This window comes from Acanthaster planci, linkage group LG06, assembly GCF_054643075.1.
Source record: "Acanthaster planci isolate LZ-2023a linkage group LG06, COTS_SCS, whole genome shotgun sequence".
Taxonomy (NCBI): Eukaryota; Metazoa; Echinodermata; class Asteroidea; order Valvatida; family Acanthasteridae; genus Acanthaster; species Acanthaster planci.
Window position 1 is genome coordinate 11,596,312 of NC_141782.1, and position 22,064 is coordinate 11,618,375.

Below are 22,064 nucleotides of genomic sequence, written 5' to 3' on the forward strand. Positions count from 1 at the left end.
CTTTAGCTCGATTTGTTCCGGTTTCATCTTTTTTAAACTCTGGCTAGCTCGTTCTATCTTTTTGCCTTAATCTTGAAATCCTAAAATATTTTGAACGAAAGCCGTACTGGAATATCCAGCCTCTCTCTCGTGTTTGGCTACCGTTTAAAGAGTTACAAATTGACCGACATTCTCTTTACTCGTTAATAGGAATTCCTTGGTTGTCCATCTTTCCCCGCCTTTGAAAAATAGTCCTTTGTGTGGCTGATATTCAAATAATTTGTAATTAAGTCTGCTTGTTACTTCCAGTCTACCCATTTGACCGTAATTTTTGTAAAAGTTATCGACTTTCGGATTAGTTACCTTTGGGCATACGCCGGCCGAAGACTTATATACAATTTCGGTCTAACTGATGTCGGTTTTGGTTCATTTAATGAGGTTGTATCAAAGGTATCATCCAACTCTTCTTTATCGTCTTCTTCTTGTTCTTCTGGGGAGATATCGTTTGGGTCAAATTCCTCTTGATCAAATCCTCCTTCAGCCCTTTTTATAATATACGTTTTTAAGCGGTTAGTTAACTCGCGGCAATATGCCCTGTGACACGAGCCATCCTTGGGTAGCCAACGCACCGCTTGACACCGCGGTCAATTTTAACGCGTCTTCGACGGATAATCTATTTAGATCTGGCGGTTTAATTTTTAAAAGCTTACTCGATAGCATGGCGTAACCCATGGAAATGGCTGAGACTACGGATTGATTTAGCGTTACCCATTTTTAATATAAGGCATTTTTAATTAATTCGTGTTAATAATATATGTAATAAGTGTTTGATTTTTTGGTTGAACAGTTTGTAAAGGCGGTGCTTGAACTTTTGAAGGCGTCGATTTATTTTTAAAAAATAAATATAACGCGACTGCTCCAATCACTAAACCGCGCAGGATTACATTCCTATTTTCCGAAACCTTTTCATAAATTTTATTCCCGAGCTCGGGGGATTCGCTTCGTTCGCTTCGCCTAATTTCATCTTTGCAAGCTGCTGCTTCATCTTTCTGTTATGCTCGGCTAATTTTTTACCTTGTTCCACGCGTTGCGGATTTTTAATTTTGTTACTGTTTGGATTTGTGTCTTACCGAGCTCGGTGCTGGAGTCGGCGTTACTTCTTCCGTTGACATATTTATAATAGAAGCGTTTTTATCCATTGATAGATGCTTTGTAGTTATTAACGTAGCTGTCAGTGGCGATAAATAGACCCCATATTTATAGCAAAGTCGCTTAGTAGGTGCCCCATGGTTTGACTTATAATTATTATATTATAATATCGTTATTTAAATCTTTTGTCAAATCTTTTTCTGAGTTCAAATCGATATTGAAACCAAGGAAATCTACTGGCGTAGCGATGCCTAAAAGACGCGGGTATAGAAAGGAACTTCGTATAAATTAAATAATTTTTCCTGTTCTTGGGGCTGAGCGATTCTATATCTTTGACAGAATATTCCTTGCCTAAATATTTTTTGGATTCGCCCGATGCTATGATCGAACAAAGTCTGTCTTTGAAGTTTGGTTTTGATTCTGTGGATTCTGTTTTAACTTTTGAATCGGTGAGTATACTTTTGATGTCATCCATTTTAATATACTTTGTTTAAATAGCGTATTTATTCCATCCAAAATTTTCTGATATAAATCGATCGCTTCATTTAATTCGAGCTTCTCCCGGTCTAAGTCACATAAATAAACGTTGTCGTCGGTGTAAATCCATAAACGTTCCAAATAAGTCTTATTTTTAGACAAAGTCGGTCAAATGATTACGATCGCTTCAAAAGTAAATTTATAATCTGTCTCTAAAAGGTCCAATATCCAATTTGTCTTACCGCTGCCAGTATCGCCAACGATCAAGGCACAATGCAGTGATTTAAACATCTGGTTCATTTATTTTAAACTCGACCTAATACACCAAGCTTTTGAAATTTCCGTTTTCAACCGTTAACTGTGAACCATTACCAGAGAGACGTACATCGTCAAAGGCCCCGCGGTTTCTGCATAACGTTCCATTTGTATAGATATATCACCCCCACCTCCCAGAGGTCGACTCGACCCGTGGGCGGAGTTATCATCAGAGCTCCGGAAATCAAACCAGAGCCCATATTTATCTTTTAAATAGTCAGCCATGTCAACCCCGGTTAAAATTAGGTCTTTCACCACCGCGCGAGCCGACTGGGTGTCCGAATCGCCGATATACCCAGCAAGAAATGAGACCGAGGGGTACCCCCAACATGTCCATTCCCTATACGCATTCCAGACTATTGTTACTTAGCACATCCCCCCAAGATGTCTAAAAGGAATTCCCCAGATTCCTGCGAGACAATGACCAACACAAAGCAGGGGGGTCCCAGTGGGCACACGACGCGTGAAAGACGTCTTTTTGTGGTCGTTATGTGGTCGTGTGTCGTAAAGTGGTCGTGACAAAAAAACGACGTCTTAAAGACGTCTTTTATCCTCGGTTAGAAACATTGCTCCAGCAACCATGACCACAAAAAAACATGACGTCTTTAAGACGTCGTTTTGCAGTCGTTATCGAATCATCGGTACCACACATACAGTGAAAGGAGAAAACGACGTCTTAACGACGTCTTTTTTCTCTCTGTTTGAATTGTTTTCTTCAACAAGCAATACATGAAACACACGACGTCTTTACGACGTCATTTTACAGTCGTTATCAAATCGTCAACATACAACAGAAAAAGATTTAGATAACTTTATGAAGATTTTGCACGGTGACTTTTGGTTTGTCTCGGATTTTGCCGGTTCTCATGGCGGTTTCACCGCGGAAGGTCCGACAGAGCAATGACATACAGTGTATTGCGAAATCCCGCCTGCGGCCGCAGGTGACTGCATTCTGTTTGACTGTTCTCATCTATTCGTCAAGAGGGATGTGTGGGATAGCAATAGTGCGAATGTCCAGTTTACAGGGAAATTTTAACACTAGAGGAATTGCGAGTGTGGTTTAGTACACCTGCTTGTGATTTATTATTATTTGCAGTGGAACTGACCCTCAACCCCCTCGTCTGATTTAAAATAACATGACATTAAAATACCCCTACATTTAGAATGAATGAGGCTATTTTCTTTCATTGCCTGCTTGCTCGCGAGCAACGACTGGCTTCGAGCGTGTGCACCGCCCTACTATAGTGGCTCTGGCTTAGTCTTAGCTGGTTCCAGCCTTCCGAGGAGACTCTGAGCATGCCGACTGGAACCAGCGATGGCAAAGACTGAGGTCATGTCCAAAAGTCAAAACGGGCTTCCAGAACTACGGTTAGGTCTATTGACTTTGGCGTCTACACGTATTTCCAATGGAGTAAAGATCTTCAGGTCAGGGAACCAGACTACTTCATAATTTTGTCCGTGCTTTGAATTAAGAGAGCTCGAGTACATGTACAAGTATCGCTGCAAGCAGCTTGTCCGTTTAAAGAAGAGTAAGACAGGTTAGGCCCTTCCTTAAAAGGTAAGTGCTTATAAACTGTAATTCTGTTACGTATGGGCATTGTTGGTGAAGCAGAGGTCAGGCTTAAACGCAATAATTTTAATCCTCAACAGTCAACCGGGTTGGCCACGGTTGTTTCCTACCTCCATGGGTGGACCACAGTGTTTATTCGTAGTCGTACGTAGACTCGCAGTCGTAGTGCAGTAAGGAGCATCTGGGCTTGCCACAGTGCCCATACTTCAGCGTCATCAAATATGGCAAATACTAACAGTGTCAATAAGTCCAATTTACCCTTTTAAGATTAAATGTTATACCGTTGTATTGGTGAGACTAAACTGTGAAAATGTAATGGCAGTACATGTATGTGATGCAATGTACAATATTGGCCACTCGATGTAGACATGTTTGAGACAGTTGGTAGCAGAAAAATTCTTTTTCATTCTCAATCACAATGAACATGCGCACTTCAGCTCAGACGTGGTGTAAACAATGGTAGAGGACCGGTTCATTTACTGCCACCAAAGTCCTTATAGTTTGTACAAAAATAAATTGTCTTATTTGTCTAACATTTGCAGGAAGTGTTGCATCACGCAGCACAACAGTGTCTGCAGTAAGACAACGAATAGCGAAGTACTTAAAGCTTAGTATTCCTACCAGAGACAAACCAGGAGCCCTGAGTAATTCAGCAGGCATGCCCACCGGATAACTGTGCGACCAGTCTAGTGCATCAGATGGCCTGTTTCCTGGCTGTTTCATATATTTCGGTGATATTTAACTAATGAGCATAAAGCCTATTTTTGTATTGGGTATTATTTGAAACTTTAAACCTTTTGTTGTTCAAGTAAAATATGTACATTGTTTCTTCAGGTTTATTTCCTCAGGTTGAAGCAATGAAGGCTGTTTAAAGTACGGTTATAACAAAATTACACGTCTGATCGTTTTTTTTTTGGGGGGGGGCATGGGTAAAATTGTTTGCAGGATTAAAACACGTACAATAATTTAAATTGTAACTAACTAGATCATCCTGTTCCAGGATAGTCAGTTTTCTAAAAATTTGACAAACCACTGCATGAGACAAACTTTTGTCCAAAAAGTGTTCAATATTTCCATTTTTTTAAATTCTAAGCCAACTCGATTTGAATTGTCTTATTAGTACAAGCATACATCTTTTCATCAACTGATGTCTGTTTTTCTACCTCTCATAAATGCCATTACATGTACATCTAAAACGTATTTTACTAAGTCTTGCCTGGTTGGAAATGTTTTGTTCTGCCAAATATTCAGTTACATGGCTTATACTACATGTACATGTACTGTGTGCTTAATGTTTCCCATTCTTGCCTTGTCCGTAAAAGTAAAACCTTTTAACTGCTTTTATCCAGGAAGTGTAAGCACAAGTGTACCTTGTTTCATCGTCACTTTGATCGTGCTGGGTGCAATTGTAATAGTCCGTCCAAAGCCATTGAATTTACCAGAAATATTATTGCTACATAATATTTGTGTAGACCATCATTTTCAGCAAAGTGTGCTAACAGGTTATTATAATATGAAGAATCAGAGTTAAATAAAAAAAATTGTTTAGTTGTAAACAGTCGCTTCAGTCAAAATTTATTTTATAGCCAGGCAGCGTGTTAAGGCATGTGAACTTCTTTTTATCATAAAAAAGTAAAAAAAAAAATTGACTCGTTCAATGCAGATGTCTTTTTTCCTTGATATTTGATGGATAAAAGACGTCTTAATGCTGACGTCTTTTACTGCTCAATATGCTGACGTCTTTTATTAGTCGCAATGTTGACGTCTTTTATTAGTCGCAATGTTGACGTCTTTTATCAGTCTCAATGTTGACGTCTTTTATTAGTCTCGATGTTGACGTCTTTTATTAGTCACGATGTTGACGTCTTTTGTTAGTCGCGATGTTGACGTCTTTTACTCGTCATAACGCTGACGTCTTTTTCTAGTCGGACCACTGACGTCGTTTACTTGTCAGGATGCTGACGTCTTTTGGCTTTGCATATACGACTCAAAAAAGACATTAATAAGACGTCAATATTAGACGTCTTTAAGACGTCATAACGACGTCTCGTGCCCACTGGGGTGCTATCCGTCTCATACCTTGCTTCATATGATCGCCGAATTACTTGTTAATTTCTGGCCAATGTTGATATTCAAATATTCCCTGCGAATACAGCTGATTTGGCTTACCCTCATCCGTGACGACCGTCTTTGTGACGTGCAGGCTATAAAATCGCTGAGGATTTTTAACCGCTGGATCTTTGAACAAAATCAAAACGCCTTCAAGCTCTTGATCGTTTGATCGATGTTGTTCCCAAGAATGAATTCGGTCAAATTAACAAAAAACGGGGCCTCTATGTTTTTGTCTCAAACTTTGAGCCAGATTTCGATTTGTGACGACTTCATATTCTAAAGTCAAATCTGAAATTACATATTCCGCGGCCGTGTCTGACGAGTTAACCACTTTGTCATAACCTTTAAAAGTCAATTGATACGTCAAAGGTTCTTTAAAACCCGACGGATAAAAAGGCGCGTGATCAGTTAACATCGGCGTATCTAATGGTATCGCTTATCGATTTTTAAAAACGTCTGCAATTGCTTTATAGTTACCATTGTTCCCGCATCGTAGTCATAACTTGGCCACGTTTTCCCGTTCTGTACCTAAGTATGCCATATTTTTAGTTAGTCTGTGACAGAGGTAGCCAAATTGTCCTTAAAATTATGAAATACGTCCGCGTCTCTGTAACTCACGATTTTATTGCCCTGTAAATTGACGTTGATTTCAGAAATTAAATTTCGCGCCACGTTATTATACACGATACGATTATCGTCTGGTGATCCGTCTAAATCGAGTTTAAAAGCCAATTTTGCCGTGCCGGGTACTATTACGTCATCCATGCCTAACGCTGGGAATTTTACGTTTACCGTGTGACCCGCAGCTATGGTACTCGGATTATGGGTGATGCTACCTCCCGTCTTTCGCCTTTGATCGCGCGAGGTACTTTGAGCCTGCGACTCGGGTTTAGTTTTTTAGTGTATTGTTGAGACATTTTTCTTAATATATACGATTTTTTCTACTGGAAAATTTTAAATAGGAAAGAAAATGCGATCAACGATATACCTGCCGCCAAAAAAAAATAGTTCTTCGTATTCCATTAATTTATTTCGCTTTCTAAATGTTTTGTTCTGGATTTCTAAAACCATGTCACCAATGTGATCTAAGTCGGCACGCATGTCACGAAGCATTCGCTCGATGTTACTTACGTCAGCTTGCATATCGGCCAACTTATCTTTAATTTCTTCTCTCTTTCCTTGGTTCATTTTTGAGTTTGAGTTCTTTTAAAATAAAGTGAACTTAACTGTACCGGTACACCAAAAAAAAAAAACAAACAAAAAAAAAAAAAAAAAAAAAAAACGTCCAAAGCAGTTCCGCCTGAAATCCACACCAATTCTCTCATCTTTTGATCTTCCGAAGGTACGTAGTAATCGGATAACTTTGGCTCAGGAGGCAACGGCGGTAACTGTTTATCCGTCAATTCACTGTAAGCTCGTAATGCTTCGTCTACATTTACAAATGTATGTTGACTCTCGCGCTCTTGGTGCATTCGCTCGTTTAGAAGGTTTAATATATGTAGGCGATTTTGCTCCCACTCTTTTTTTGCTTGCGCCAGTTGTGCTTGGCTAAGTTGTGGCGTTTACGTTCCTCGTCTACTTTACTTTTTGCCAGACTACCAAACAAAAACTTTGAACCCGTAAATGCCGGAGCGTTTAGTATCGCTCCTCCTACCATCATTAAAGCGCTGGCCATTTTATTTTAAAGTAAGTTTATTTCAAAAAGCTTTCACTTTTAAAAAATGGAAGGAAAGGAGCAAGAATTTTCAAAATTATTATATATTGGAAAGGTGAAAGCGCCGTCGACCATTTACACGAAAAGACCGGTGCGGACAAGTCAGTTATTAAAAACTGGCTAAAAAGCAAGCCGTTTGGCAAATATATTTACCCGCACCAAATTACGTACCACGGCAAATGACGTTTCAATCAGAATCGGTCAAACCCAATTACGCACATCAAATGGGTATATAATAATTACCCTGGAATCGCGTTAAAAGAAAAATGTTTAAATACACTTTAACCATAGTAGACGTCGGTTCGCGGTATAAAGAGGCAGACCCGTTGACCAGTAAAACCACCGATCAAACGTCTGCAGCCGTGAAGAAAATTTACGAGCGATCGCCCTTGACTTGGCCTCAATTTATAATGGTAGACTCGGGCTCGGAATTTAAAGGTGAGTTTAAAAAGTTGATGACAAAACACGGAATTACAATCCCAGTGGGTGAGCTAGGCATTCATTTGTCGCAGGGGATCGTCGAAAGGTTTAACCGTTCAGTGGCCAAGCGTTTATTTGTTCATCAATATGCTCAAGAAATGTTAAACGTAGGCGTCCGTAACGTGGAATGGGTAGAACGTTTGCCTCAAGTAATAAAATCGTTAAACGAGGAAAAAACGCGTTTAATTGAAAAGAGCCCGTAGAAGCTGTTAAATTAGACCGAGTGAAACAAGCGCCGAGTGCACCTGTTAAAAGCGCGTCGCGTGAATTACCTCCGGATATGTATTAGTTAGATATTTTTATTACCCGGGTGAGCAAGAGGGCGTTATCTTCAGAAAATCGACCGATCCCGTCATGTCCGTAGACGTTTATCAAATTGACAAACGCACTAGTCAACTTAAACGAGTCAATGCAGGCGGGTAAAAACGGACCCCACTTTACATTACTTATTAAACGGGCAATATAGAAGTTTCGTCAAAGAAGAGCTTCAAGTACTACCCGATGACACAGAATTACCACCCGCTAAGTAATGTCCGTGGGCTAAAGTTTTAATGCCGTTTGGTTCAATATAACGCTTTGTGTCTAGCGGTGACAGGCTTAGTTTATTTTGCGTGATGGTGTACATTTGATGTTTATCTGATCTAAATAACTGCTGCTTTTTTAAATGCTGCATCCGCTCAAATAGGCAACTTTTATAGGCGGCATATAATAAATGTTTCTCGGTTACGACTTTTTAGTAACGCCTTTTGCCTTCTTTAAATTTTGATCTTCCGTTAAGATCGAATACATTTTTGGTCTAATGCAAACGACCTCCGAAATTGTTTGACCACCAAATTCATCTTTCATGTTGCCGATGAACTTTTTAGTTTTTGAATCATAAAGTTTATGATCGGGTGGGTAATTACTAAAGTCAAACAACTTACGCTTTTTGCGTAAGTACTTGTTTAAATTGTCGGTTTGAATTTGAACTAATAAAGAATCCGTGTCAGTATATAAAAAACACACATCTGCACCGAAATCATCCTTTAATGTATTATAATAGAAATCATACATTAAAGTTTTGGATAAATCTAACACGCTTACGCCACAGTAATCAATTTGAGGCAAAACAAATTGCAGCTTCAAATAATTTATCCCCGCGGGACATTGGAGGCTCTTGTCACTAAGTGGGTCAGTAGTAGTCACTTGCGGTTGCTGGCACGGTGATTTAATGCCTCGAACTAGTTACTGGCGTGACCTTAAAAATGTTAGCAGCACTGGAGAGAGATACTTCCGGTCACTTTTGCTTGAGCAGCCGTGGCGTTTGGTTGGAAAAGAGAAAATCTGTCTGTTTTGCAAAAGCTATTTTGTTAGTTATGCCCCGCGCCAATTCCAAGCGGCAGGCTCCTTCTGGGCCGACGGATGGAGCGAAGCATTCTCGGGGGCGGCCTCGCAAGTCTTCCCGTCAAGATACGTCGGTGGTCACGGCCCTTGCAGGGTCTAGTGCACCGCAGCTTCCATCGCCCGATCCGGATACCACTATAATACCATTGGCTGCGGTCGGAATGATTCCAGAGAGTGCGAGTGTTGAGTCTACCCATGCAACACCAGCGCCCGCTACCATCAGTCGGCCCGGAGGGAGTTCGGCGCAAACTTTGGAGCCGGGTAAGTCCCCTGTTGCTACTCTTTTTGAATTAGCCCGGCAACCTTCTAGTTTCACCCCTGCGGTGTCGGGAACTTCAGCTCCAAGCACATTGTCAACTACCTCCTCTTCTAATTCGAATATGGCATTAACTAGCGTCTGTGACTATCTCGGGACCGCGATTCCTCAACATCTAAAAGACAAAATTTGGAGGGGGAGTACGTAGAATTTGGAACCTTGTTGAAGTCGTCGCGCGGCACGGCTTGGATAATTCATTCGACGAGACGCTTTTTACAATCGGGTCCAATGAGTCCCCGCTTTGGCAGATTCGTCCCCATAAGCAGGCTCCGCGTATTACGTCTATCGAGCAGTGGACGTCAGCGTTTCTAGTTTTTGCATCTGTGTATTTGTTGCGACATCCTACCCACGCTCGTTCGTTACTGAAGTACGCAGACACTATTCGATGTGGGGTATGGTTGCCGTGAGTACGACATCCAGTTTCGATTGCGCCAGGCGCGTGTGCCGTCGCGCTCTTGGGCAACTATTGATGCCGAACTTTGGCTGGTGCTGTTTGGTGCGCCCGTTTCGCACCAGCATAATTTTCGTCCGTACCAGCAACGCGGGCGTGCCCCCTCCACTGCCGCCAACCCCTGGTCCGATTTCGGGCCTGGTCAGCGCCCAGTCGCCGGGGTTGGTTGAGGTGATAACTATGATCGCAGGTTTACCACGCAGTGCCCTGATGGCAGGGTCGGATATTAAGTCGGCCTTTCGTTTACTTCCCGTCCATCCTAGCGATTTTGATTTGCTTGGTTTTTCCCATAACGGCCAATTTTATTTCGATAAATGCCTGCCTATGGGCTGTGCTATATCCTGTGTTACGTTCGAGCGGTTCAGTACTTTCCTTGAGTACTGTACTCGTAAGGTGGCCGAATCTCCTAACATTGTGCATTATCTGGATGATTGCCTGTTCGTTGGGGCTAGTCATGCCGAGTGTGCACGTTCCCTCCAATCTTTCAGAGTAGTTTGTCAGCGATTTGGGGTGCCCATCGCGGAAGAAAAAACCGAAGGCCCAGCTACGAACCTCACTTTCCTGGATTTAGCGATCGATACGGTTGCACGACAGCTTCAAATCCCGACTGATAAGCAAGTTGCTTTACAAAATACGATTGTTAGTGTGCTCGATCAGAAGAAAGTCACGCTGCGCAATCTTCAGTCCCTGCTAGGTCGTCACAATTTTGTTTGTAAGGCGGTAAGACCTGGTAGGGCCTTTCTCCGTCGTTTGCATGATCTAGCTAGGGGTGTCTCCAAACCTCATCACAAAATTCGCATCACTTCAGGTGCACGAGCAGACTTGCTGGCGTGGCAGCAGTTTTTGTCACATTTCAGCGGAACGGTAATGTTTCCGGATTCGGTATGGTACAATAGTGACCAATTGCACAGGTACACTGATGCTTCTGCTGAAATTGCTTTTGGGGCTTACGTTGCTGCGCACTGGTGTCAAGGGAAATGGCCCGAGCATGTAAAAAGTCAGTCCCTCTCTATTGCCTGCTTGGAGTTGTTCCCTATTGTGCTAGCGGTCCAGCAGTGGGCTGTCCCATTGCATAATAAACGTGTGATATTTTGGTGTGACAATCAGGCTGTAGTTAGTGTCATCAACAGACAAACGTCTAAATGTCACTTAATGATGCGTTTGGTGCGCCGCCTCGTGGTGGCATGTCTCACATATAATATCCAGTTTCGATCTCAGCATGTTCCAGGCCTGGATAATGGCATTGCTGGTGCTCTTTCACGTTTTCAGATGACCAGATTTCGTCATCTCGCACCCGCTGCAGATCGTGATATGACCCCCTTGCCACGTGGAGTGTCTTCAGTTAGAGGTCCAGAGTCTTTTGCATGACGCAGTGGCCCCCCGCACGAACTTGTCTTATTAGACGGCTTGGCGTCTTTTTCAATGGTGTAGTCAAACCCATGGTTTCGACGCCGCGAAGTCCCCCTCCCTGCTTCAGTTAGTTCGATTTATTGCATTTTTGTCGGTATCTGGGTATGCCCCCACAACGATTACCTCTAACATCTCGGGAGTTTCCTCCAATTTGCAGTTAACGAGTTATCCTGATTTAACTAAGCATTTTCTGGTCAAACGTTTACTTGAGGGATGTCGTAGTCCTCGTAGTCGTCGCGACCGACGGCGCCCCATCACTTAGGATATTTTATGTCGTATGGTCCCAGCCTTGCAGGCCGTTTGCTCGAGTAATTTTGAGGCTCGGCTTTTCGGAGTGGCTTTCTTACTTGCGTTTTTGGGTTCCTTCGCATTGGGGAATTTACTGCCCAATCCCACCAATCTCCTAGCCCGTTGTGTCGGTCTGATGTTACCGTCAAAGACTCCCCTTTAAGGGTCGAACTTATCCTACGTCACTCGAAAACAGATCAATATGGCCATGGTTATGTAGTTCCATCCCAGCAGCGCATAGCCGGCACAAAATGATGTGCCCCGTCCGAGCGACTTTGTCCTATCTTGCCTGTTCCACATCCCCCTATGGCCCATTTTTGTCACATTTCGAGGGGCGTCCTGTCACGCGTTACCAGTTTGTCGCGGTACTCCGTCGTGCCCTTGAGTTTATAGGGCTTTACGACGCCAGATTTACCTCTCACTCCTTTCGCATAGGGGCAGCTACGTCTGGGGCTATGGCACGTGTGTCTGAAGATGATGTTAACATTTTGGGGCGTTGGAAGTCTGGGGCTTACCGACGTTACATTCGGATTCCCCAGCTATTTTCCATTGAACGCTACATGTTGTATTAGCTTAAGGACTTTGCTCGTGTTTTGTTCCGATTTTCTTTTCATTTTTCTTGCGAGAATTGACCCCCGCCAAGCCAACTGTGTGGGTCATTGGGGACGGCTCTGTGTGCTGGTGTGCTCGGATGGCGGGGTCATCGCCTTGGGGAGAGCGTCTTTTTCGGCTGGACTGTATCCACTGGATGGGAAGGCGAAGACTCCAGATGTTCCAGTTCTCCGATTTCCTGTTGGAAGCGTGGTCGGCAGTTCCGATCTTACCTGACGTCATCATCCTGCAGTTTTGTGCCAACGACCTGGGGCTTGTACACAAACATTTACTGAGTATTCTAGCATGGCAGTGCATCAATTTGACCAGAGAAGCATTGCCGCATACTGTCATTTTTTATTCCGAGTTACTGCCCCGCCAAACTTACCCTCACGCCCTAAAGCAGAGTTCCCTCGAGCGTACGCGACGTTCGCTGAACGCGTACGTTCATTCATTATTTCGGAACGCTCATGGGGGTGTTATTTGGCACCCCCAGATTCAGTGGTCGTCCGCGGCGTTATATCACGCGGACGAATTTCATTTGACTGATGATAGTTGTTCGTTCATTCTCGACAACTTCTGCCAAGCCCTGGCGCCATATTGTTTGCCTGTTGTATCCCCCCTTAATACCACCACCTGAGGTCTATTTGGCGGCGGTCATGTTGCCGAATTCAGCAACAAGCCCGTTTGGCGTGAATTTCATTCAGGGACCGCAAACTGACCTCGTTTTTAAGGCACTGTATCCTTATTTACGACACGTATGGGAATGTGCCGAAAGGAAAGGCCTGACCCCTTCCTTTGTCGGGGGAGTCACTAGTTTATTAAGGGCCAAATTAAGAAAAGCCGTTTCGTACTCACTAATTTCTGTCGTTTGACATAAATAGCTGTAAGTGGTCGTTGAAAATGCTCATTAGTTGCCCGTTATTCCACTAACCCAGTGTAAGCCCAAGTCGGGCCGCACCTCGTGGAAATTGCTGTCCGATCCCAGCGTTTGATGGTTGGCCCAAAGTTATTGTATGCTGGAGTAAATCCTTGTTAATTTGTTCATGAAAGTTGGGTAATTTTGCATTCTGCCAGATGTAATTGCTGTTTGAATTTGCGTATGGAAGGCTTTGTACCGCGCAGGTACATTCCAAAACTAATTTACCGCTCCATGTGCTTTGGGCGGAAACAAATGCTGATATGATAATTGCTTTTCAAACATTTTTGCTGATAGTTCTCTGTTTTTGCTGATATGAGTTGCTGTTCCACGTCACCAGGCTCGGGCGCGAACAATTGCTGATTGCCATAGTACCGGTACGTTTGCTGATATGTGTTGCTGTTCTGCGTCACCAGGCTCGGGCGGGAACAATCTCTGTAATTTTTGCTGAATAGCTACACGTTGCCTGAAACGCAATGTAAGATATACTTGCAGTTCCACATCACCAGCTTCGGGCGGGAACTGTTTCCATATATTGCTGAGTAGTTATACTTCGATTGTGTGCAATGTAATTTTTTGCAGTTCCACGTCACCAGCTTCGGGCGGGAACAACCTGACCTGTGTCAAGTTCAATAAACGGCTGCTCAGGCCAATCGACACAAAAGTTAGAATGCGAGTGTCCACTTGTCCCTGAGTTCAGTTCTCTGGTCCTGTGCGTGCGGGGACAAATGGGCTTATTTGATTTTGTTTTAATTCGATACATTTCCACAAATGAAAGCTCGCACTCCTGAAACGGCGTAGTAGATTTGTAACTCGGTTTAAAAGTTAACGTCTGGTACTTTTCGGCATCTTGCAAGTCTCTCAATAAAGGCCCGTCCATCCGATAGCCCACGTTTTCCATAGTCCTGCCAAAGACCGAGTTATTCATCAATTTAAAGAAATCCTTCTCAAAATCAGACTAGGCTAATTTACGTAATTCGGTATTTTTATCGATATGACTTTTCATCCAAGGCTCTTGTTTAAAAGACATCACTCGGTGAATCTGTTTTAATTCTAGGCCTAGTTCTAAATATTTCTGTAAAGTTCGGTAATGAACCACATATTTATTTTGGTGTTTAAAGTTGACACGAGTTTATCTAGTGAAGTAAATCGCTCGCCGTTTGCCATTAAATCCTTTTGAGACGCTGACAACCATTCATTTGGGATCGATATATTTTCAGGCGCAAGTGGGAAGTCGTTGTGTAAATCGTGTAAGTGCTGCGGATAACCTAACGTCACCTCGAGTATATAACCTTTGGACGCACTTGAATAAATTTTCGAAATGTACTCTGCAGTAAATTAGAGTGGGTTAAGTCCCACGCTGATTTGGAAAGTGGGAAAGAGGGGGCGCTCTAGTCTCTACTCGACCCCTGACAGCAATAATTGGAGAAGGGACATTTTAAATAATCCCGCCATATGGATGCAGCGCACATGGTGAACACCATAGCACTTATCAGCCCTGATTATGCACGGCTCTACTTTACCCGACACAGCGTATGATTGCTCTATATTAAAGATTCCTCGAATCAGATTACAAGGTCCAAAACTGATCCTTTACGCAGGGTTTCTTAAGACGATCAGTCAACGTAAGATCGTATTCTTGCCGTGTTTTGTAGTCACAAGAATCTACACTGACAGCTTAAGACGTCTGAATTTTTTACGATTTCGAGGATCGATATAAGCTCTACAGATTTGGGCTATATAGGATTACTATGCGAGACTTGGCTTGGCTCACAGAGATATAAAATCCACTGACTAGGTGTGGTTTTAATAACCTATCGGATGTAACAACGGATGTAAAAATGTGCTGTGTTCAAACCCAATTGGAATGGATTCAGTACAAAGCAGCTTTCCAAAAATAGCCTGAATTCAAACGCATTTCAGACTACAATTTTAACTCCAAAATAAATAGAATTCTTGCGAGCTTTCAGCTCCGAGCGGAACAAAAGAGAACACGTTTTTTTTTTTGTTTTGTTTTGGTGCTTATTGCACAGGAGCGCCATGAGGCGCGCATGTATAATTGCGCGTTTGACGCGGAGCGCGCTAAATACGCGTAACTAATTTATTGCGGCATGTATGGACTTTGGGTTACACGCGGAACACGTGCAAGAACCTGCTGGTAACTGCACGTCTTTTCTTTCGCTAATTTGGGGTGCACTTCAGCTCGGGCACACCGCTGGAATTGCCGTACATTCGATGGGTGGAAACAGCAAAGCTATTCACGACCACAGGGGGCATCCACGGAATATTTCGACTATTTCCGGAAAACTGGAGGAATTCCTCCAGCCTGGTCACGTGGATAGCGGCCGACTCAGAAACCAGACCCTTGATTCGTAGAGTAGTCAGAATCATCGGGTCTGGTATCCAGACTACCCTGCCTTTGTGTTGGTCATTGTTCTACTGGTATCTCGGGAATTCTTTTCCCGACCACGGACGTATATAAAAAAACCTGGACTTGCAACGCCTTTGTATGAAAAAGAAGCCAACCAGCGGCCATTTTACCGAGCCGAATACAAAGGCGTGGGTTGGCTCCCTACTATTGACGTCAGGAAGAACAAAGGCGGGCATTACCAGGAAAGCTTTGTGTTCGGCTCGGTAAAATGGCTGCGAGTGGATTCAATGACTCTATAAGCTGATTAAGGGCATTGCAAGTCCAGATTTTATTATACACGTCCGTGTTCCCGACATCCAGGGGCCAGAGATGTGCTAAAATGACGCAACGCAATCCGACGTACACATACATGTACATCGTTCAGTAAGACCTACCTGGGAAGACTCGACTTGTCATTGATCCTTTCAGGAGGATTCTGGTGGAATTTCAGCGTCAAACCTTACCTTTTTGACATTTTTACATTTTCATACCAAACAAATTGTATTGTAGGCTTACGTTAAGCGTCGTACCAAGGCTGAGACGAATTTAACAGTTGAAGTCCCATTTTATTGTCGCTACCTGCAAGTTGTATAAAATTAATGCAGCAAAAACAATTATTCTTATGTTCTATAATTCTGTGAAATTAAAAATTGTGGCCGTCATATTTCCTTTAAGCAAATTCTACTCGTCATGCACAAAATCTCCCGAGTAAAAATATCCTTGTTAAAACACTCAAAAGGTAGAATTCAAAACATGCATTAAAAACAGAATCTGACTTTGCAAAGTTTTTGCATGTTGAAGATTGGTACTTTAAAAACACATGTAATATCAATGTTGGACATGCAAAATCTTTGCGAGGGTCACAATTTGCTGTATAATTCGCTGTATGTAGCGAGATTAACTATTTTGGCACCTGAGACTAGAAATTAAAGCACTGAAATAAAACTTCATTACAGTTAAATGTCAGTTATGCCGGTGAAAACTGTAACATTTATTATTACCTACATGTATGTATTAAACTGCATAAAAAAAAAAAAACGAAAGTGAGGGATGGAACCCAAACTAGTTCAGAACCACCCTGTTTAATATATTCCACTGAATAAGTTAAATTATATGAGAGTCGAAAATGGCTTCCCGCGAAAATGTTGAAGCATTTAAACACCAAGAACTTTCCAGACTGGTTTCACAGCGTTTCTGCACATGTGAGGTGATATTTGAATAAGGAACTCTGCCCTATTAAACTGTTCTATTGTGACAAGGTTTCATTAGATTAATAACAGTAGTAATGTGGGAATGATAGTTAAAATATCTGCAATGACTACAAAAATAAATACTAAAGATTTTATTATTCATGTTTATGCACTGTTCTAAAAATTAAAACGAGGAAAATGCAATTTTCATTTTCATAATCACGCCGTACATTCAGTTATGTTTCATGTAAATTCACTTAGTTTTTAAAAAACTCGTCATTAAAACTAATTAGGCAAAATGTTATAATTTCAAAATGAATGCGGAAATGAAATTGCTCTACAAATCCTCCATTTTTTTCAAAGACCTCCGACTTCAAGGTTGTCACTTCATTAAAAGGAATTGATGAGAAGTTAATTTCTAAAGAAAGCTGTTACTATCTTTTAAATTAAGGTCTTTTGAGCTAGCTGAAAAAACAAATTGCCTACAAACGCAATTTAAACAATTTTCATGCAAGTCAACCTGCATCTACTGTACTTTTAAAATGACAATAAAGCACGAGTAAATATACAGTGCTTATGGCGAGTAATTACACTATGCAATTTTTGTCCTAGGTTCAGTTACTCGCAGTAAAATGTCAAAGCAGATCTTCAAAAATAATGAACCATTTAAAAATCGGTATTAAGCGACTCTCAAACAATGTTTAATCACGCAACAGTATAAAACAAAATTAGTTCAAATATTTAAAACGGTTGAAACTCGTACAAAAATTGCATTTCTACGCAAAATAAAGGTAATATATATCACTACTTGTTGTAGCTGCAATGTTCATATTACTGCATATAAGCTGTTTCCAGAATTTAGGACAACTGAATTCTGTTCTTGCATATATGGATTCTCACATACTTAGTTAAAAAGTAAATGCTTCTGTGACTCTCCATTTTTATATCATATTTCAATATGTTCACAGCAAAAATAGGAGTGCATTATCTCTGAAGAAACTTAGAATCTGAGCTGTCAGATATCTTGCATGTTAAATTTTGTCAGAGTACATACAGGTAGTAATAACCTAGTAATGTTTTTGAGAAAACCATTATGTTTTAGTGCAGTACGAAGCTGCATGAGACAAATAGTAACTCATAAGAGAGAAAAATTACAGAGTATGAGATAATTAGCCATTTGTTCAAGTCATTCAAGAGCCAATAAACAGCATATTTCATATGTGCAAGATTCAAAATTACGTGCACATGTATGTGCAATTTAACTGATTTATGAGAGACATTTAATTTTCAAGTTCACCTTCTTTTGCTTGGCCTACTTGTACAAATAATCAGAGCCAGGTTTTAAAGAACACATGTAGTAGTGCCAGAATAAACCCCGCAGTGTTGAACATGGACAATCGTCCTTTGTCTGGTGTGAGATATTTGGTCCGACCAACACAATGGTAAATGTAACTCATAGCTAACAATTTTCATGGACGTTATACATGTATGTTAACAGATCTATAACCTGCCATGGATATGAAGAATGGGTATAAACTACTTACAAGCTATTGCCTATTATCTGTATTTATTTCTAGAAGGTGATCTTTCTCAAATACATGTACCAAAGGTCCTGATGATAGGTTGCAAAAACTGTTAGATTAAACATACATTGGATGTCCGTAGCATGTTTTGTGATAAACAGTTTTCTAAGGTCCTGTTATTCACAATAAAATACTATTATCAATGCAGAAACAATTAAAAGCATGTTCTGTTCATTAGAATGATCAGTCATGCATCATGAATAAAACCCAACAGAAATAAGAACAATTTGAATTGACGGAATGAATGAGAGCAATTCATAAAACACATATTGTTACTAGTACACATAAGAAATTAACTTTTAAAAACCAGGAAGTTTTGCTTGTAAAGCCCGAGTATGAGCATTTAGGATAACAACAGGAAATGTATTTCATAATCCCCGGGCTTTCGAAGAAAATGTTGCCCTAAATTTTATGATCCTGAAAACAAGCGCCTTTGAGTGCAAACTGAATTGAATGATTCAGAAATTATCCAGGTACATGTATTTCAATACTATCATAACATATGTAAAATAACACGATGTACAAGGAGCACATCGATCATCTCATTCTCTGTATCTGAACTGTGGGATGACAGCGGCAGCCTGACGTTCAGCGTCACAACTGCTGTACATAACTTCTCTGTGCAAGGCGCTGCGACAGGTGCTTCAAGGTCAACTTAGCCTTTGGTCAAGCCACGGCCGGGCTGGGGGAGGGATTTCCAAGTACGATGATATACAAGTCGGGAGTGGCAGATGGTGGCACTTGTTCCAGAAGCACTTGAGATGGAATAAACTCGTAGCTGAAGAAGCAGTGCCTTTATCTGGGCAATGGTGTGATAGACATATCTTAGAGGCAGGTTTTTTTTAAGGATGTTTCCTTGGATAAAAAACAAGCCATCGGGCATGGTCGGTTCACTCTAGTCAAAACTCCATTCAGAAAGTCTTACACCCTGTCAGCCAAATGGTCCAAACACATTCAGCCTGACAGTCGAGTGTGGACTCCATGCGATAATCTTGAATATCAGACAATAACATATATTCAGCCCAGGCGATACAGTACAAGCTGTGATGTTATACAGTCAGCCAAGCAGTCATACGTTCAGCAACAATCAGCAAAACAGCAAGTCCAAAATCCAGTAGGCTGGGTAGTCGCACGTCCAGTCAGCTGGGCAGTTGCACGGCTAGTCAGCCGGGCAAAACACGTCCAATCAGCCGGGCAGTCGCACGTCCAGTCAGCCGGGCAACGCACGTCCAGTGAGCCGGGCAGTCGTACGGCCAGTCAGCCGGGCAGTTGCACGTCCAGTTAGAAGGGCAGTCGCAAGTCTATCAAGCTGGGCAGTCGCACTTCCAGTCAGCCGGGTAGTTGCACGTCCAGTCAGTATCTGCAAAAAATTAAAAAAACTAAAGCGCAAGTTTTAACATGAAAAAACAACAATTTCAGATTAATTAAATATCGAAAAAATGAGCAAAGCACTTAAACGAACGACAGAGAAAGAGAGAAAAAGAGAAAAGAGAGAGAGAGAGAGAAACAGAGAGAGACAGAAAAGAAGACTTTCTGTCAGACAGCAGGAAAGACAGACAGGCGGACAAAAAGAGAGACTGGCAGAAAGTGAGAAAGAAAGCATGACAGAAAGCCAGACGGAAAGCCAGACGGAAAGACTAAAAGGACAGGAAGGAAGGACAGGAAGGAAGGACAGGAAGGAAGGACAGGAAGGAAGGAAGGACAGGAAGGAAGGAAGGACAGGAAGGAAGGATAGGAAGGAAATACAGGAATGAAGGACAGGAATGAAGGACAGGAAGGAAGGACAGGAATGAAGGAAGGACAGGAAGGAGGGACAGGAAGGAAGGAGAGGAAGGAAGGACAGGAAAGAAGGACAGGAAAGAAGGACAGGAAGGAAGGACAGGAAGGAAGGACAAGAAGGAAGGAAGGACAGGAAGAAAGGACAGGAAGGAAGGAAGGAAGGAAAAGAAGGAAGGATAGGATGGAAGGACAGGAAGGAAGGAAGGAAAGGAAGGAAGGCCAGGAAGGACAGGAAGGAAGGACTCACAAAACGCAGACAACAGATAACAGGACAAACGTGATCTCGCAAGGGCAGGGCCGATCACTTCCTGAGGGTAGCAAGAGCTACCCCTGTTACCCGGAACAAAAAAAAAAAGATAAACTACTCAACTTAGTCATCGGGCAGTCGCACATCCAGTCAGCCAGGCAGTCGCACATCCAGTCAGTATCTGCAGAAAAACAAAAAAGACTAAAGCGCAAGTTTAAACATGAAAAAACAACAATTTCAGTGGAAATAAACATGAAAGAGCAACAAAACCAGAGGAATTAAATAGCACCAAAATAAGCACCTAATTAAACGAAGGACACACAAAACGCAGACAACAGATAACAGGACAAACGTGATCTCGCAAGGGCAGGGCCGATCACTTCCTGAGGGTAGCAAGAGCTACCCCTGTTACCCGGAACAAAAAAAAAGATAAACTACTCAACTTAGTCATCGGGCAGTCGCACATCCAGTCAGCCAGGCAGTCGCACATCCAGTCAGTATCTGCAGAAAAACAAAAAAGACTAAAGCGCAAGTTGAAACATGAAAAAAAAAAACAATTTTAGAGGAATTAAACATGAAAAAACAACAATTTCAGAGGAATTAAATAGCCAAAAAATAAGACCCTAATTAAACGAAGGACTCACAAAACGCAGACAACAGATAACAGGACAAACGTGATCTCGCAAGGGCAGGGCCGATCACTTCCTGAGGGTAGCAAGAGCTACCCCTGCTACCCGGAACAAAAAAAAAAAGAGATAAACTACTCAACTTAGTCATCGGGCAGTCGCACATCCAGTCAGCCAGGCAGTCGCACATCCAGTCAGTATCTGCAGAAAAACAAAAAAGACTAAAGCGCAAGTTTAAACATGAAAAAACAACAATTTTAGAGGAATTAAACATGAAAAAGCAACAATACCAGAGGAATTAAATAGCCAAAAAATAAGCACCTAATTAAACGAATGACTCACAAAAACACAGACAACAGATTACAGGACAAACGTGATCTCGCAAGGGCAGGGCCGATCACTTCCTGAGTGTAGCAAGAGCTACCCCTGCTACCCGGAACAGAAAAAAAAAAGATAAGCTACTCAACTTAGTCATCGGGCAGTCGCACATCAGTCAGCCAGGCAGTCCGCACATCCAGTCAGTATCTGCAGAAAAACACAAAAGACTAAAGCGCAAGTTTAAACATGAAAAAACAACAATTTTAGAGGAATTAAACATGAAAAAAGCAACAATACCAGAGGAATTAAATAGCCAAAAAATAAGCACCTAATTAAACGAAGGACTCACAAAACGCAGACAACAGAGAACAGGACAAACGTGATCTCGCAAGGGCAGGGCCGATCACTTCCTGAGGGTAGCAAGAGCTACCCCTGCTACCCGGAACAAAAAAAAAAAAAAAAAAGATAAACTACTCAACTTAGTCATCGGGCAGTCGCACATCCAGTCAGCCAGGCAGTCGCACATCCAGTCAGTATCTGCAGAAAAACAAAAAAGACTAAAGCGCAAGTTTAAACATGAAAAAACAACAATTTTAGAGGAATTAAACATGAAAAAACAACAAATTCAGAGGAATTAAATTGCCAAAAAATAAGCACCTAATTAAACGAAGGACTCACAAAACGCAGACAACAGATAACAGGACAAACGTGATCTCGCAAGGGCAGGGCCGATCACTTCCTGAGGGTAGCAAGAGCT

General features: G+C 41.9%; 1 long non-coding RNA gene across 2 annotated transcripts in view; it reads left to right on the top strand.

Moving 5' to 3' along the window:
* Positions 1-2,794: 2,794 nt before the first annotated feature.
* The window catches only part of LOC147798814 (uncharacterized), a 49,331-nt gene continuing 30,061 nt past the window's right edge, over positions 2,795-22,064 (top strand). For both annotated transcript variants that reach the window (XR_015425724.1, XR_015425723.1), the window contains exons 1-2: positions 2,795-3,478; positions 4,033-4,904. This is a non-coding gene — a long non-coding RNA (uncharacterized LOC147798814). The remainder of the gene's footprint in view (positions 3,479-4,032; positions 4,905-22,064) is intronic.